Below are 18,757 nucleotides of genomic sequence, written 5' to 3'. Positions count from 1 at the left end.
TGGAGTTGAATTATTGGTTTTATATCCAGATTATAGGATGGCTTATGTTGCCTCCAGTACAGTGAAAATACCAGCCTTGCCTTTCCAAAGTTAGAGATATTCTCATACCTTATGTCGGCATCACATGTGCATTCTTCTTTTAAATGTGAAAATTAAGATAACAATGCAAAGCTAAATGTCTAAAAATACAAAATCTGCCGCTTTAGGTTAATTCCCTGTCATGCATAAAAGCTCTACACAGAAACTATATCCAGCCAATCTGAATTCCTTCGGCCCAGACAGAAATACAGACACGGGTAAGCTGATAAGAGCAGATGAAGCAAGATTTCTGTGTGCCAACTTGATCTCAGTGGTTCTTAGGAAAGATTCTTCTGGCATGACTATTTCTTTGTACGCAATACAAAAAAAAAAAAAACAGCTACGTGTAGCTGTCTGCAGGTATCTAAAGAGAAGTTCACAGCCTTTGCAGCTATAACACCAGAGTGTTTTGTCGCCCTGCCAACCTGCGCTTCGCTGCACGACTGGAGGGCAACTGCAGCAAAGAAAATAGGAGCCACACTGTACCACTCCACCACCACCACCACTGTGAAGCCTTTTAACCTGAACATGGTCAAGATGACCCAACTGGCACATATGGATGCGTCTAAATGAGAGCACAAAGCATTAATAGACACCAGTGAGGCAGCGTGGCACGTTTACCCTCCTGCTGAGGCAAACACATTTTAACATCAACATTAAAACAACATGCAAAGTTCCTCAAACTGTTACACCTTTATTATTATAATAATAACGAATGTTTTATTAGCAGAGGTTCCTACTTTCTACCTTGTATTATTACAAATCTGAGCCAGAAAACCAAAAAATCTTGATAGGTGATGTTTTAAGTCCTTTATTTAAACTGAAAACGTATTGACTGAATGTAAACATTTTTTAAAATATATATTTGTTTAAACTGTCACAAACCGTATCTATAGCATAAGATACTACAATCTGCTGAAATACGTTTCTTCAGGTCAGAATCAACCAATCAGAGCCAGTAGGAGGGTCTTGGCGCTGTCAATCATCCTTGTGTATGCACTGCAGAGCCTGCCATGAATGCTCAGGCGACTGATTGAAGGCGGATAAACTGTTTTCCAGTATCGATAAGTTGTTTCTCCACCATTAGCACTGTTAGCTGCACAAACATGAGCTTGATTGCCAACGCTAAGACCCTCCTCCTGGTTCTGATTGGTTGTTTTTGACCGGGAATGGTGAAGTTCTTGAGACTATTGTAGCATTCTGAGCAGCTGGAGGAGACTATCTTTTCACAGATTATCTGTCTCATATCAAACTGTCACAAATATGTAAAAAAAAAAATTGTAAAAGTTACATACTGCCGATTTAAATGTTTAAAGTTTCACTTTGAGGCTAAAATAATTCTTCAATGTCAAATTTAGCCTAATTCAGAAATTGCTCTCCATTGTCTGTCTAAATGCCAATTTATTACATGTTTTTAACGTAAATATCATCAAACTTATAAGTTTAGTTGCTTGTTCCTTAACTTTTTATGTTCTTAAATGCACCTCGCCAGCTCTTTAAACATGTACATGTTTACTTTGCCTTTTTCTGTTCATCCTCACATCACCTATAAAATAAAGGCAAAACACAGAAGATAAACTGATATCTTTATGACATTTTCTCTCTCAGGTGATTTCATGGAAAATGGTTTCAGACTGTGAGATCCAGAAAATAAACTAGGTCAGCGCCTTGGCTTTCTAAACACTTCTCCTCTTGGTGCTCAGTTGGCGTTTGATCACAGAAAACTAAGACTGTTTGAAACTGTTTTACATTTGAGATGATTCTGTGTCAGTAAAAAGATTTTTTACCAAATCAAATTGAACACACTATCAGTTATTTTACCCTTTTGTAAGCAAAGTGCTTTTCTTTAGGGTCAAGCAATTCTGGTTCTTAAGATCTAACTTTTAGTTCAGTTTTCCCTCTCCTTATTTCCGAAATCGGATCGTTTTATTGTGGTTTAGTGATAAATAAACAGACTAAATTAAACTGAGATAATACGAATAATATCAATTATTATTATTATGCAATATTATTATATTATTATTATTATTGTTATTGTGCTATAATATTATAGTAAGTATTATTATTATAAAAATAAAAAAGAGATGAATATATTATATGAAAACATGTATTTTAATTTCTAAAATGACTAAACCAAATTTTCTTTTTTTTTTTCTAAAAAAAAATAAGTCCAAAATTAATTTTCTTATTAAGTCTAGGACATCTTCTTATCCTATTCTGTAAAAAAATAAATAAAACCAATTGTGTCTGGATTGAGATAAAAATTATTAAAATACTTAAATATACCTAATGTTATAACAATTTTTTTAAAACAAAAGCCAAAATAAGCTGAAAAGATGAATATTTATTTTTTATTGAATACGAGGGCATGAAAAGCACAATAATAAGAATAAAAGGGACTTTTCATCTTTGATTAACTCTAACGTTGTTTCATGGTAAAAGCTTTCTTTAGTTCTCTCTTTATTTGCAGGTAAAAGTTAACACTGTAACACTTTAAGATGCAATTAACGTAGAAAATTGAAGTGCATCTTTTCTGCAGACCTCGTTTAAAACTCCTCTACTCTTAATAAAGATTAATAACGTCGAATGTATCGTACCTGTTTTCATGTTATGTCAAGTACAAAGACGGAGCGAGCCCACCGAGAGTTTTAATGAAGATGAACATCCTCTGCGTCAGATGAGGTCAATCTAATTTCACTCTCAGTCAATCTCCTGCTGAGCGCCACATTTCCTCAGAAACAAGCGTAGAAATGAAACGGAAAGAATAAAAAGAAATCTAGAGATGAGAAACTGTGAAAGCCAGGGAATCCGAGGAGGTAAAATGCATTAAAACGAACGAGAACCAGTTCGGCTTAATCAAGCTGATTTCCCTGAAGCGGCTTTTTGAAGGTGGCTAAATGACCGCCATCCTTTAAAAAAGGATTAAACTAATTTAGGCAAGAAAGAAAGAAGACCTGCTTGGTTTTAGCGAATGAGAGCTCAATTTTTTAAAAATATTCCCCCATGCAGGTTTTAACTCACACTGAGGTGGTGCATTATTTCTGTGTGTTCGTGCATGTCCTGTTTGAGGAGACACACAATGGTTACGTTGTTCCAAAGCCGATTATAAAACAATTCCCATTTCTAAGCCAGGAAACCCAGTTGCATCATGGAGCCAGAAAAACGCTGCATCATGCTATTCCGGAAAAGAACACAGTATCAAACTGATTTCACTTTGTGCAAGGTTGGAAAAGAGGAGCATTTTCATCCCTCTCATTTGGATTAAATTAATTTTATAGCTTTAAGACCTTTAGATGGGTTCACATGGTTAGTTATTATTACAAGTGGCCTATTTCACAATACGCTGCATTTAAAGACCATAAAGAGACCTCAGGGTGCTGTGGCTAATTCCTCTTTACGTGCCAAGCATCAAGGACACCACATGGGAGATAGCTGTTAAGAATGGGTCTGAAATCCAAATGACAACTGCAAAAGGCACTAATGGGCAGAATAATAACGGGGACCCATACGTTGCCTCTCAGGAAGCGGTTGCCAAGGCCGATGGTGAGGAAACAGAAGGGAAATGATTCATTTCGCCAGGTTATAATGGTGATGCTGTTTTTCCACTGAGAGCTTTACTTGGGACGGGAAGAGGATGAAGTAAAAGCGTTGAAGCTCACCTGGTTTTTGATTTGAAGGAGAGACGGGCAGCTGTTATCAGCTCTGCTCCGACTTTAGGAAGTCAACAAAAGACAGGACCTTGTTTTTAGTTAAAACCGCCGCAGGTCAGCGCTCCAATCTGAGGCTTTTGTTGAATAAAGTTTCACAGATTCCACCTTTCTCTATGATTTCGCCCTCTAAAATAAACATGTATTTATGGTTTCTTCACCAAAGTGTATTCAATTAGTTCTGAGCAACTCGGATTTGTGGAAAAACTTTAATTTTCTCATCTTTATTAACTTATTTGTGAGACCGAATGCACTTGAAGATTCCTGATGGTCGTGGATGTAATTTTAGGCAAATTTTATTATTATTTGAAATCTGCTTTGTTTAGGTTGAGTTATGTTGCTACTTAAAAACATTTATTAAAAAGCTTCATAACATCGATTTCCAAGAAGGTTTATGAAATTTGAACATCTAATCAAGCTTCATTTGGTGATTCAAATGCTTTATTTAATAAATTCTGATTTATTGTGTTTCTGATTATTAATAAATACTGTAAGCTTTTCTGCATGAATAGTTGCTCCTGTATGAAACACTTTTTTTGTTATTACTTATTTTGTAAGTTTACGTTCGGCTTTTTGCTAAGAAAAAAAAACTCTGCTTTTAAAATTTTGTATTTTAAGTTGATTTCAATTCAAGTATTTGTAGCTCAGAATATATAGCAGCATGTAAAGATTACAACATTTAATCTGCCTTCATTTTCTGCAAAAACAAACGTACAGAAAGTGCTTAAAGTTGCTCATTTGTAAACGCATTTAATGTTGTCAAACATGACCGAAAGTACATCTCAGTGTCGTCTATTGTGGCGTTAAAGAGAAAGAACAGGAAGTAGAAACGTCATCGCTGCTCCTGCTGCTGGAGACGAAGAACTCAAAGATGGTGAAGCAATCACTCGGTTCACACCTAATCTGAGTCGAAGCATGCCAACATGGATAGAGCGTGATGAAAAAGGCCAGTGACCTCATTTGGAGAAAGTTTTCAATTACGTCCTCATCCTGCCACAGAGTAAGCGTTGCTTATGGAGGTGTTGAGGAGTCGTTTATGCTTCGTAAACAACCATTAAAGAAAGATGGGCAGTGCTGCAAGACCTCGGCTGAACCAACTCCAGGAACAGTGTGGCTTAACACGCTGCTGACGCAACATCCAGTCTTGGCTCCGACTACGCAACCTCTCTTATTTTCTTAAGTGGCAGTGTCCTATTTAGTACCGCAGCTCTTAAACAGCATTGTCTGTGGGAGCCGAGGCTCTTCACTCCTGTAAATCACTGTCAGGAAAGATCACATGGAAAATCTTTCAAGTTCAGACTTTATCCATTCATCTGCGCTCATTGCAGTTCCTCTAAATAATGTTGGCACAGTTCCTGAATATTTTAAAGAACCATAAATTCAGTAATATTTATTTAACTTATCCACAGTTAGATGTTCAAACATCAGATGATTTTAATCACTGAAACTGTTTTTAGAAATGACATTAATGTCTTTGGACGTAAAGAGGAACGATCCGGAGTTAACACACAGCTTCATTTAATTCAACTAGAAACTAGAGATTAGGTCCGAAGGCTGGGTGTAGTGATGGACTCAGACTTGACACATAAAGACAGTTACAAACTCGGCCTTCTATCATATGAAGAATATTTCTAGGATTACAGCACTAATGTCCCAATGAGATCTAGAGAAACTTGTCCTTTAGTCGCATTGATTACTGCAACATTGTCTTCTCAGGTCTGCCTAACAAATCGGTCGTCCAGCTGCTGCTGATCCAGAACTGCTGCTGCTCAGGTTCTGACTAAAACCAGGAAGACGTAGCACATCAGCTGACACTGACAGCGAAGGTTTTAAAATACTGGTATTGATTTATAAATTACTGAGCGGCTTAAATGCATTAAAAATCTGCTGCTGTTGTACCGATCTTCCAGACCTCTCAGAACTTCTGTTTCTGGTTCTGCTCTGCATCACCAGAACCAGACGTAGAGAAGCAGCATTCAGCTTCTATGTACCTCAAGTCTGGAACAAACTTCCAGAAAACTGCAAAACATCCAAAACGCTGCGTTCCTTTAAATCTAGGCTGAAAACCCAGCTGTTTAGAGCTGCTTTTCATTCATAATAAATGAAACATTTGATGTGTAATAATGAATTTGATGATGGTACTTGATGAAATGTAATGTCTGTTAATTGTTTTCACTGTATTGTGTTTATTATGCATTTTATGAGCTACACAAATAAACTTGATTGATTAAATCAAAACAAAGAGACATAGGAAACACTGTGGCAGAATAATAGTAGGTTAAATACATAACTATCTGCAGTGTAATATATTTGATTCACAACCAGGAACTTACATTGTTTAATCTGTCCTTTAAATGTTTATAGTCATTCAATTTAACATCAATCAGCATTACATTACAGTGTTGCACACCACAGAATAGCAGCACAGGTCTCTGCTATCAGTTATAACTTTTGCATCTCTTTGTAATAGCAACACAGTTGATTAGTCAAAATTTTAATATTTGATCTTTGGCATAAAACAAAAAAGTTATGAAAGCTTTCTTTGCTCAATTGTGGACCGTAGCGTTGGCTTATTTTGTTGTCAAATTCAGAAAACCTTCTTGTAAACTCTCTGAATCCAGTGTGACGAGTTGATTTCGAGAGACAGGAATGATGGGTGCGTCGTTCGCCTTTCACAAGATTTTGCTTTTGTGCGTCACAATCTGGAGCTGCAAGCGGCCTTGAACTGCCCTCTCCTTTTGGCCGCATTCCAGCTTCCTACGAAGCAACCACGAGTTGTTGCCACCGCCGCCACACTCGACAACTTCCAGGCTCAACATTTATATGTGTAGCCTGTCAGTGGTGCCAAAAACAAGCCTTGGAAATTACACCCAGTCGCATTTAATTAATCTAGATCCAATCGTAAACCAGCAAAATGTTGGAGAAGTATCTAGTTGCAGGTTTTGTTTATGGCGGCCTGTCAGTATCAGTCCTGTTTTGATTTGTGGATTCGTCGCTTTTATGCTCGTCAGGAAGCGTTGGGATGCCAACTCAACCCACTGCAGGTGATGGAAGGTGGAAAACTCTGGAAAAAATGAAGCGATGAACTGGAGAGCTCCTTCAGTGACAGACTGCTGCATCCTAGCTGCACAAAGGAGCGTTATTGCAGGTCCTTCCTCCCAGCAGCTGTCATATCTTATAATTATCTAAGCTTTAAACAAAACTCAAAAAATTGTTCACATTTTTATTTTTTATTATTTTTATTTCAGCTGCACATACCTGGTGTTTTTTGCAGTTTTTTTTTTTTATTTCTCGCACAAATATACATGCAGGTTGAATCATTTTTTAACTGCCTTACTCAGCTGCAGTGTTATTTTTTGTGTTTTGTGCAAATATTTTCTGACTGTACGTTCTCCTATCTTTCTGTTTTTACGTTTCTTACCGCAGCTCAACTATTCTATTAGAACTGTTACACCAGGTTATGGGAACAGTGGTGGTAGCAAAAGGCGGCGCTCTACAAATGCATTTGTAGAGCGCTATGTGAAGCGCATTAAGAAAACTGAACATTTAAAGCATTTTGATCAGGGAAACTCCCTAAAACTGAAGGTGACGAAAAGCTGAGCAAAACTGTGTCTACATACAAAGTTTTAACGTTAAAATCTCTTTTTAATTAAACGGTTATTCTGCTTGTTCTCCACACGTTTCATACAGGAGGATTATTTGTGGTTCTCTACCTCCTACATTTATTTCCAGTTTAAACAATAATTGACTTCTCCATTTAATACAAAGGTGACGATGGTTTAAAGTTTAAAGGTTCATGGAGAATTTGGACATTGGATCATTTTTTTCAAGCCCATTTTGGATTTTGTTCCCTACAGACTAACATGCTAACTAATTAGCAATTAACAAGTTAGAGAAGCCAAGAAATATGTGAATTGCATTTAACTTCTGAACAAGATCTGTGCTGAAGAAATTTCATGATAAAGTGGTGCATGTGACCCAAACCGGTTGACATCCTGTCAGTTTTTGAGAATAAATCCAAAATACTTTTAAAAATCTGGAGTTTTACTTGTGCACTAGTTTTTATACTTACTGTAAAACTTCTCTCAGGGGTTTCAGTTCAGACATTTTGGCACTTCCACTTTTAGTTTCTTTTCAAAACATCTGCTTGAATTTATTGCAAAATTTCCTGATTGGTGTTTTCTGTTCGGTCCCATAAAAAAATGTCAAGTCCTTCATCAGGAGAAGAATAACAAACACATTTTAATAGGCCATGTCTGGAGCTCAGATCCAATTAAAGTCAGGCTGATGGGAGCTGGAGAAATGGGATTGCTAAAAGAAATCAGTATTTTCATCCGTGGATGAGATTTTTCCTAATTGTGCAACTGCATAAAAGATCAAAGGTTTATTTCCTAATAGTAATTTTTGGCTTTACAAATTAAAATCTTGTCATTTTTTCCCCCACAGCGAGTGTGAATTGTATCATGCATTTCATTTTTATTCCTCCTTAACTTGTAGGAAATAAACATGAAGCCTCATTCACATAAAATTAATGAATTTGTACAGAATAAAACAGAAAGCTCACCTGCTGTTGAAGAGAAGAAGCACATTAGAGGAAACACAAAACAGCTGCTGTTTAATAATTCACACAAAGACCATTTGATGCTTTGTTGACAAGAACGCCTTTAATATTTCTTTGCTCTGTTGGAATCCTGTTCGAGCTGCAGGGATGCGTGGCTAATTATTTATTTGATTGAACTAAAAAGCATTTGCACACAATAGACTTTTTTTTTTTTTAATTGCAAAGTTTTTAGTGGGGAGTTTTTCCAAAATATGTTTTCAAAACTAAATATTTTTAATCACTTTAACTGTAACTAGCTGGACGATATATGAAAATATGACGCATATCCTTTTTTTGTAACAGGAAGTTTAGTTATTACTCGTCAGAACCGTTTGCTGGTTCAGAGTAAGACTTATGTTTATTCATATGCTCAATTTACTGACTATAATTAGCTTCCCTGCATTTCCTGTGTGACGCCACAAACTGTAGCTTTCAGGCGGACTTGACAGCTCGGCAAACAGAACCGACTCCAGCTAACCACTCACAGGGTCAAATCAGTTTTCTCCAGGTGTCTTCACAAAGCAATGGATCTTGGTTGAACAACTTTGTTAAATTATTCCGTTTCTTTAATCAATTTTTTAGCCCTCCAAGCAGGCATGAAAGTGGTTTAAGTGCTGCTGAAAGACACGGCCAGCAGGGGGCACTCATGATCCTGGACGATCTTCTTTTCAGGGAATAATAACTGCATTAAAGTCCAGGACAGCGACAAATCTGACCTTCTCTTGAATTTTGCTTTAAAAATGTCTTAAATCATACAGTAAATTTGCAGACTAAAATTAGTGGATGCTTTCTTCTTTATTTAAACTCTCCTGCTCAGCATGAGAGCCTCTTGTTGAAGCATTTATCACACCTCCAGATGTGATTAATGCAACAGCGCCCCCTACGGTCCATCCTCCAAAGTCCCGCAGCACATCCAGACTCCAGCTTATTTCACCATATATTTTGCTTACTGACAGGTACAGAAATGTACTTTAAATCTGTTTTTCTTAACCAGTTTCATTATTGAAAAGGAACATGTTGACACATTTGACAAACCCTCCGAACTCAGAAATAGTCACTGCCTCACATATTTACAGGGGGTGGAAAATGAAGCATATATTTTCTGGAATGAGGACACATGAAGGTTAAAAATGGTAAAAGCTCTTGGTGCAAAGAGAAACGGATTGATTTCTATCTTATGCTACGTGCAAAGAAATATATGGTATTTACCTAAATTAACCAAATTATTCTAGGCATGTAAATGTTTAGAAATACTTGACAAATAATAAATTAAAAATATCAAAACTTCCTTCTTAAATGGGAAACGGCTTAAAACGTAAAGTTTACACTCTCTCTGTTCCCCAAAAGAAGAAAATCTTCCAATTATCTTTCCATCTTGACACATTTAATAAGCAGCTGAAAACATGCTTTTCCTTAAGGAGATTTAAATTAATCTATAGTTGCCTTTTTGTATACATAATTTGTTTAATGGGAGTATTTCACATGCTACTGCACTCACTCATTCACTTTGGCTTTAGTTTGTTCTCAATTGCCTTATTTTGTTTCATACGGCAAAAGATTCTCACATGTTTTGAGCTGCTTAGTCAACATGGTGACTGTTAATAATTACTTCCATGGTGAAATAAAAAAATAAAAAAATTATATGTGGGTTTAAGCTGCCAGTAGAGATAAGGCCATTTTGGATTTAAATGTGTTTGATAAGAAAAACACAAACAAGCAGCCTTAAACAGCTCTGTGCAGCCTGATGCCAGAGGATCAAAATAGCTAAAGTGACCTCTTTTGCTTGAGCTTTTGTTTTCTTTTCAGAATGAGTGATTTTGTAAAGGATTTCTTTTCACCTGTTTGACTGACAGTGGTGAATTTAGTCACCGTAAATACAATTCTCTGCAGAGAGTCATGCAAACAAAATGGTTTCCAGCCCTTTTTTTTGCAGAAGTAACTACAACTTTAGTCCAACTCTAAACATATAGGAGGACGGCAATTATGTTGTTGCAATTTGGAAAAGCAGAAAAACAAACACAGGTGTTGCATTTTAAATCTTTTGTGTAACAATAGGTATTCTTTTGGTGTGCAGAGACAGTTTGCTGATGTTTACCTTGGATGCGTTTCAACCTAGCGCTCCAGAAAATTTGAGAAACTTTGAACATTTTACTACAGCTCTTTAAATATTTGAAATAATTGGACTGAATGATGTAGAGACGTTGACTTTTTCTGCTTTTTCTGTTTTATTTGTTTTCAACAGCATGGCACAAACATTTGATCATATTGGAAAAACGTGAACTTCATGAAGGACGCTCAGTATAACTTAAAGTATTTATAATGTAAATTTGACCTTTTTTAGCTTTACATCATGTTATAAAGTTATTTGCTCATCAAAAACATTCCTGGAGTGTTGTTTTGATTCTTTCATGCATGTTTGAGAAATCCTTTAATCTCCATGGCAACCATTCAGGGGTGCTTAAACACTTGTTCCCACAAATCTCCTCTGCTGTACTTTCCAAGCCAAGCTTTTGCCCCTTCACTGTGATTCCCAAACTCAGCTCCTTCAGACTAGCGGCAGCAGCAATTAGCAAACGCCTGCTGGAGCTGCGAGTCTAATGAGTTTACCATTTGAGTTACTTCTCAGTGTACGCTCCTAGAAACGGCTGGAAACGTCATTGTTGTGACGACGTGCCGCAGGTGGAGATTCAGAAAGAGCATAAGGTTTTTAAAGAGACAGAGGCCCAATTTCAAGGCATCAAACTGCAAAGTAAAATTTCTTTTAAGTCACGTTTGATTTTTACAGCATTTTCATGACAACTTTCGATAACATAATTGTGCCATAAAATGACACCATGCATCTGGAAAATCCCAACACCGGCCCTTTAAAATGTGTTTCTTTTTCTCCAGCAGGCTATTAAAATGCTGCTGAAAAATATCATCATTTTCTGCATCATTAGTTGTTTTAAAGCTTCTCTGACATTCTGTAAATGCCAGGAACTGGTCTGCATGTCCAGTAGACATTATCCAATTTTAGATAATGAGATGAACTCTTGTTGGACTTCAAAGCGGTCAGAAAGCTGTTTACCTTTAAACTCCTTGAGCCGCGGCTGCACATAATGGACAGTCAGGCTCCTCAGAGCCAGCTAGCCCATTAGCCAGGCCTAATGCATCCAGCGCTCCTCGCCATGCGCCGTCCATCACTGCAAACTAGATCTGGTTTCACGCGGGAGCCGCCTCACCTCTTTGTGCTCGGAGGCAACTCTCGTTCCACAACAACGACCCACAAGAAATGTGACTGATCGGGTCGTTGACACGCACACAAAGATGTGCTTTTTTCTCTTGTGTAGTGCCGAGCTTGTCAAGAGGTTAAAGGTTCAAACGACGAGCTTTACAAAAGAGAAACCTGAATGGGTTATAAAAAAGCAAAACCTGCAGATGTACACCCTTCTAGACGTATGGTGGATATTGGCTCAATCAGAAGGTGAAATTGTTGTCGACCCAGCCTGTAATCTTGGGTTTCACAGCTCCACCGTGCTAAATGGACCGGGTGCATTAAAGGCCAAAGTGGAGCTGTGCAGAGTGCTTTTAAAAGGCTATGAGTTTAAAAAAAAAAAAAAAAAAGAGAGAGAGAGAGAGAAAAAAACAGCAGACAACCTCCCGTTTTCCTGCAAAGGGATGGTGACACGCAGCAACCGCGTAGCGAGGCTGTGTGTATCAGGTTGCTGCTCAAACAAAAACAGACATGCTGATGGGCAGAAAGCACATGGAGGGAACGGTGACTGACATGAGGGCTCGCATGTGTCAGAGACGGGGCGCCTACCAGCAACACGGCTTTGTTCAAACAAGCAGAGTTTATAGGTGGACATGGAAAAAATGCACCACACAAGTGGAAGAAGGTATTGTTTCAAATGGATGCCAAACCTTTCATGCTCTGCAGTCTTGTCTTTCGTTAGATGTTTTAAAGACGGTTTCCATATTACACAACAAAGTTAGTTATTGCTCCTCCCAAACCAGCATCATGTCAGTCAATTATTCAGTATTATTTTCATTCCCTCCAAGGGAGTCTTTTATAAACCAGTTGGACACAATAGTTTCCTGTTGTTGAAGAAACGGGATTCTCTTGCTATTTCAGTCTTAACTTGTTAAGCATACGACACTGTAAAGTCAGGCCTGAAAGAAGGGGAAGAAGCAAAAAGTAAAGATATATATGAATCCTGACTTAGTGTAAGAATTACAGACGACTGAAAATGGATTCAATATTTCTGCTGGATAATGATCAAAAACATTTTGCCAAATCAATAAAGAAATGATTAAGAAAGTCAACCTTCTGTAATGCTTCTGATCCTGAAAACAAACACTACAGATGAGATTGATTAAGAAAACAAAACAAAACAACAACAAAAAAAAATGTATGCCGACTGGTAAGTACGGTGGAGAATCTGTGATGCTTTGGGCTTGAAAACTGTCAGAGAAATACAAACACATTTTAAACAATCTACTGAATCTAGATCGACTTTGCACTACGATGACTTTCAGCCCTGCAGAGAACTGTAGGGTGAGCTGAGGTTAGGAGAACAAGAGAGATTATCTCTGTATTCCCTGAGATTGGGGCAGGATTTTCAGCATAATCTATGCAGGATTGAAAACTTTTTTTTTTCCCACAGTAAATGTGCTTCCCTTTCTAAGCTAAAAATCCTGCTTTACTTTACTTTAAATATAAGAATAAATGTCTAACGTAGCTGGCCTAAAAAATATTGTCTAGTTTCTAGTGCAAATATTTTAGCACACGTGAAATTGACGTATAAGTAACTTTTTCGCAAGATAATGGAGGTTATTGTGAGTAAATAAAAAGATACTATTTCCACTGGAAGATTACTACGGAGATTACTGTGGAGGGGTTTTCTCTCTTGTGTTCTCGCAATAATGTTATGATCAGTTCATGCAGCATAACTCAATACTGAAAGTCTTTATTATGGTGGCCACCATACTTTCAGCTATAATGTAAGGTTTGTCCATGTATGTTAATAACTCGTCTGTGAAACATCTGAAGGTTTATATCTTTTTCTTTAGGATAGAAATGCACCACAATGTGCTCAATTCAAAAGCAAAACAGTCAAAATATGGCCTTTAAATCTCTTTCCAGATGTAAAAGGAAACTTTATGTAAGAAGGAACAAAAGGAAAAATCCATCCAAACTATTTGGACTACTTCTGATTTATGTTTGCTAGGTAATAAAAGCCATCTGACAGTTTTGATTGTCTTTTTTGTGTTCTCAGTCTGAAAGGTTTAAAGGGTCATTTTCATCTGCAGTCCCATCTCTACACAAACAGACATAAACAAACAAACAATGAATAAATCAAATTTCAATCAGTGTTTTTGCACCAAAGAGTTAAGAATATAAAAACATGAGGGAACACAAAAGAAACTGTTTTCCCCACGTCCCCTAAGGGGCTCCGTAGATTATTTCAGTCATTAAAATTTCCCATTTTTTAAGTGAATTTATCTGCCACTGGAACTATAACCATTTAACTAATTAATTACTGACTTAAAACAAGCTCCTACATCTTACTGAAAAGTTACTTGTGGGTTGGTTTTGTCTTATTTCAAGGGAAGATATTCGCAGCAGAAACTAGACCAAATATACTTGGTAGGATTTAGTATTTCTGTGGTGTAAATGAGGTGGCCAAACTTTTATAGGTATTTACTTTCCATTAGGATCCTTCTCTCTCACTCAGAAACTCTCATTTTCTCCCACTTCCAACAATAACAAGGGTGACTCATCACCATGAAGCAAATATGCCAATAGTTCTGGCTACCAGCAGGGTGTGTAAATTCCACACCTGTCCCATCATCATCAGCCTCTTCCTCCTCCTCTCTCCCTCCTCCTCCTCCTCCTCTCTGCCTCTTCCTCCTCCTCCTCTTTATGTGGTGCCGTCTCTGTTTTCACACATCCTCCCTTCCTCACTTACGCTCATGCTCGCCTCACAGCGAGCAACTTGAGGAGAAGCTAAGAACATGCACAACCAGGCAGAAGATCCAGAGGGAGCAGTTTGGGCCAACTCCGTGCTTTTTTTTTTTTTTCTGTCCAGGTGAGCTGAGATTCTTTTAACAGGTGCCTTCGTGGGAGAAGACTTGCTCGTCTTTCTTAAAATGCAGCAAATAAATCCCCGTTGACATGAATAGGAACTTTTTCCTTTTCATCCAGGTTGTTTTTCTTTGTGGAAATGTTTCTGTCAAAGTAGATTGCTTTTGTCTAAGCCTCTCTTTCTTTGTGTCTGTTTTTCGCTGAAAGAAACCATTAACCTGAACTGAACAAGTCTGGAGAGGCAGAACTAACTCACGTGTGAAGGTGATAGCGGGGCTTTTGTCGCCCTGCTTATTTAAGATCAAGACGGATCATTACACTTTTTCTACACAGGAGAGGAAGAGGAGGAGAGGGCGTCGTGACAAAGGCTGCAGCTGCCTTTTCTTCTTCTTCTTCTTTCAAAGAAGGGAGAAAAATGACATAATGGCATTCCTGCTCAGGTAACTTTCGACACTGATACCCTTGAAACTAATCCGGCCTTTGAGGTTTGTTTACGAGATTTGTGGGGATACGCACGCAGGAAAATCCAAAACTATGAATTTGCGCAAGTTGCTAAATACTGTTTTTAAATATCTTTGAACCATTCTGGATGATTGATGAGGCAAGAAGTGAAACGCTGGTATTTTAAGGTGTAAATTATCTGCTGCATCTCTCTTCACAACTTTACTGACTCCACATCAACGCTGCGCAAACACATTAGACGGTGAAGCTGATGTCATCATGCCCCCATTTGGGTGGAATAACAATTTATTCTGAAAACTGAGCTTCGGGTCCTGAGGCTCAGACAGAATAAGAGGATCGAGTCCTGTTGCAGCTGGAGAATGGGGCCTGTAGCGGGAAAGAGAAAACTGATATTGGAGTTTGAAGTCTATAATTACGCCATCTTGTCGTGAAATTTATGAGTTACGAGAAGCTCATCTCAACAGCAATGGACAAAGATTAGCTTTTAAATGGTTCATTATCCTTCACCAACCTTTAAAGTAAAAAAAAAAACAGCTTTTAGTAACAATGAAGTTGTTTAAATGTGGTAAAACTAAGTTTAATGTCAGACAAAGATAACTTGTGTAAAACTTGAGATCTTTTCTGCCAACAGCCATCACCATCTGCAAATGACTTAGAGCATTTCATTTCCATTTCGGTTGAAGTATTTTTGAAAGAGGCACTTTTTAAATAATTCTTTCGTTTATTGAGGGAGAAACCCCATTCATATTACTTTGTGAAAAAGTAACTGTTCTACATTGATAAATCATAAATTAACTGTGGTTGATCGAATTTATTTTGGAAAGTTGATATTATTTCAACTGATCTAACACAACACTTTGGAAAAATCACATCAGACTAACATACTGAGACCTGGTGGTGGCAGGATGATGATCTGGGACTGCGTTATTACTTCAGGACTTAATAGATGAAACAATGAACTCTGCTCTTTACTAGAAAATCCTTAAGTAAAATATCCAACCATTAGTTTTATGACGAGGCTGCAGAACAATGATCTGATGCACACCAGCAAGTCTGAATGGATATAAAAGAATTTGGTTTTGGATTGAAAATTATTCTTAGATAATTTATGTAAATCCAAATAAACTCAACGTTTACACTCGTATGTGAAAATGGCTCCAAACAGACGTGCAGTTACGCATCCATCTCTGTAGTAAAATATCTTTTCTGAATGGTAAGTCCACAACCAAACAGTTTCTCTTTTCCAGCAGCAGTAAAACTAACAGCGAAAGTAATGGAGCTTTCCTTGGGTTGCTAGGTAACCCAGCTGGGCTTGCCTGGGGTTGCTAGGTAACAGCACAGTGGCAGTTAATTTTGACTTAACAATCTTAACTTATTGTCAAAAAATGGCTGTTTTTTGTGTCTGAAGTGCGTAATCTGTGTTTTAGAAGCAGTTGAAACCCAAATGAAATATACAAAAATGTACAGAAGGTGAATTTTGCATAATAGGTCCCCTAAAAAAATAATGTGATTATTATAATAATATTATTATTTCATCGCTGTTGCTTTGGTCAGTGTCTTTTCATCTCAGTAACTTTTGGCTATAATGGTAAAGTGACTTTGATTGACACTTTGAGCCTTATTGGCTGCAAATTATCTGTCTAATCTGCCTAGAATCATGTGGCAGGTAATGATTTGTGAAAAAATATCAAAAATGGTAATTTTCAGGGATTTTGTAGGTTTTGTAAATGTTTGGTATATCAACTGGATTAACAACCAGCTACTGAGGCGTCATTATCAGCATAAATTAGGGAGTCATCTGCATAAAGACTCACTTTGCTGTATACATCGTATTGACTGTAGCCACTTGGAAGTAATACGTTCTTCCAATTTAACAAATGTCTTCATTAAATTGTACAAACTTGCTAAAATTCACTTTTCTCCAGGTTTTCAAGTGTATTTTGCACTATAACCTTTAAAACGTGACTCAGAAATTTACTTAGAGGACAAAACCTTCTTATTTCCTATTAAGAAACAAAAACTTTATTAAGAAAATTCAAGAAAAGAAAATGATTTTTAGTTATTTTATTTGAAATTAAACTAACTGATTCTTTGGCAAGCCACTTCACACAATCTATTACTAGCCAGTAACACATGTGGCCACTTTTTATAGGCAAATAACTTCTGCTTTTCTGTAAGTCTAGAAATCCCATTTGGATAAATAAGCATTAAAGTCAAAGATCTTATCGCTTTAACAGGATTGATTGTGATTGCCTCATCAAGCTGATCTACTATCTCCAATTTAAACATTTATAAGTTGCATGATGCATCTTTTTTTTTCCTCTGTCTTGCAGAAGGAGAAACAGTTATTTACCCCCAAACTGCACAACAACAAAACTGAAATTTTCTAAAGACGCAGAACTTAGCTCATCGGTGAGCATCGGTACAAACAGGATTTGTTCACAGTGGCTAAGTTCAGTGTCTGACATGAAAAAAAATCATCTCCTGCATACCTGAAGGCCCCAGCTGTCCATAAATCCCAGAGCTGAGGAGAGAAGGACGGCCGTCATTAAAAAGCACCTGTACTGTAAAGAGAAGAGGAATGCTGTAAAAGTCTTTGCATGTCCAGGCAAATTATGTCAGCTTGTTCTGATTTATGAGGAGAAAAAGATGAAGAATCAGGCAGTGATGGAGAGCAAAAGGTTAAATTAGGGTGATTGATGAGTGATTGTTTTTTTTTTTTATCACACTAAAGATTATTTTAAATGGACATAACTGACTCAACGTGTCGAAAATGTACAGACAGAGATGATGCAAGCCAATAAAAAAAAAAAAAGCTATTTTTGCAGAGTTCAAAATAGAGCAAGTGCTTGTTACTATCTGTGCTTTCAATTACTTTGGGAATCGGTGACACCGAGCTGCTTTTGGGGTTGTTTACTCCTGTGCCTACTGAACTGGAATCAGTGTGTCTTTGCAGAACTGGCTCAGTCCAGCAGGAACAAGAGTGACACCTAATGAGAGCCCGTCACTTCCTCCATCACAGCCACCACCACTAACACTCCAGAGACGACCACGAACATTTGTATTCGTTCTAAAGAGTCGATGATGACACAATGAAATAAAGCGTTCACTCCTCTGCCCTAATTTGTCCCCCTGTGTGGGCGAATCTGGCTGCCTCTGCAGGTACAGTCGGTATCATCGGCAGCTGATTTCTGCTGAGTAACACTTTGCATCGCCTCTCTTCATTCGTCATGCTATATAATAAGCTGTCAGTGTGTCTGCGAGCGTCTTCGCTAAATTGGGATACAACAATTTAGAGCTCGACACCTCTGCAGTCATTAAATGCCCGAATGGACCGGCGCTGCATTACCATAAGCAGAAGTGATGATCATAAGACGTGCTATTGATTTTAGATAACCCGCAGGGTTTGAGGCCGCTGTGTGAACAATTACTCCTCACCTTGAGCCATTTTCCTGCGGATAAAATCTGGAGACTCTTTCTGAAGGAAACACGAGTTTGTTTACAATGAAATTTTCATTTTAATCGAATATGCGTGATCTGAATTAGCCTATGTTACTTTTGACTGTTTGCAGTCGAAGTTCAAGTTGCAAACTGGATGTGTCAGAAGTAAGCATACACTCACTAGATAAAGGAAGTTTGAGTTAATTTGAGGTGTCGAACGATAGGAAATTGATAGAAAATTATTAATAAGAGACTAACAGGCTGCATTTGCATTAACCATACAGTGGCGGAAAATAAGGAAAATAAATTTGCTTAATGGAAACCTGCCAATTTCGAAAGCTCTTGCGCTAAGATACGGTGGTTTCTCAAAATAGACGTATTTAGCAAAACTGCAAAACTGAT

The 18,757-nt window shown here is 37.6% G+C and overlaps 1 long non-coding RNA gene across 1 annotated transcript; it reads right to left on the bottom strand.

The window, feature by feature from the left end:
- Window positions 1–15,167: 15,167 nt before the first annotated feature.
- Window positions 15,168–18,424, bottom strand: LOC103479791 (uncharacterized). The gene is made up of 3 exons (XR_535987.3): window positions 18,353–18,424; window positions 17,407–17,478; window positions 15,168–15,280 (listed from the first exon to the last, which is right to left on the bottom strand). It is a non-coding gene; the product is annotated as an uncharacterized LOC103479791 (long non-coding RNA).
- Window positions 18,425–18,757: the final 333 nt, after the last annotated feature.

Source organism: Poecilia reticulata, chromosome 17 (genome assembly GCF_904066995.2).
Source record: "Poecilia reticulata chromosome 17, P_reticulata-male-v2, whole genome shotgun sequence".
Lineage (NCBI taxonomy): Eukaryota > Metazoa > Chordata > Actinopteri > Cyprinodontiformes > Poeciliidae > Poecilia > Poecilia reticulata.
This window is presented reverse-complemented; position numbering and strand designations above follow the sequence as displayed.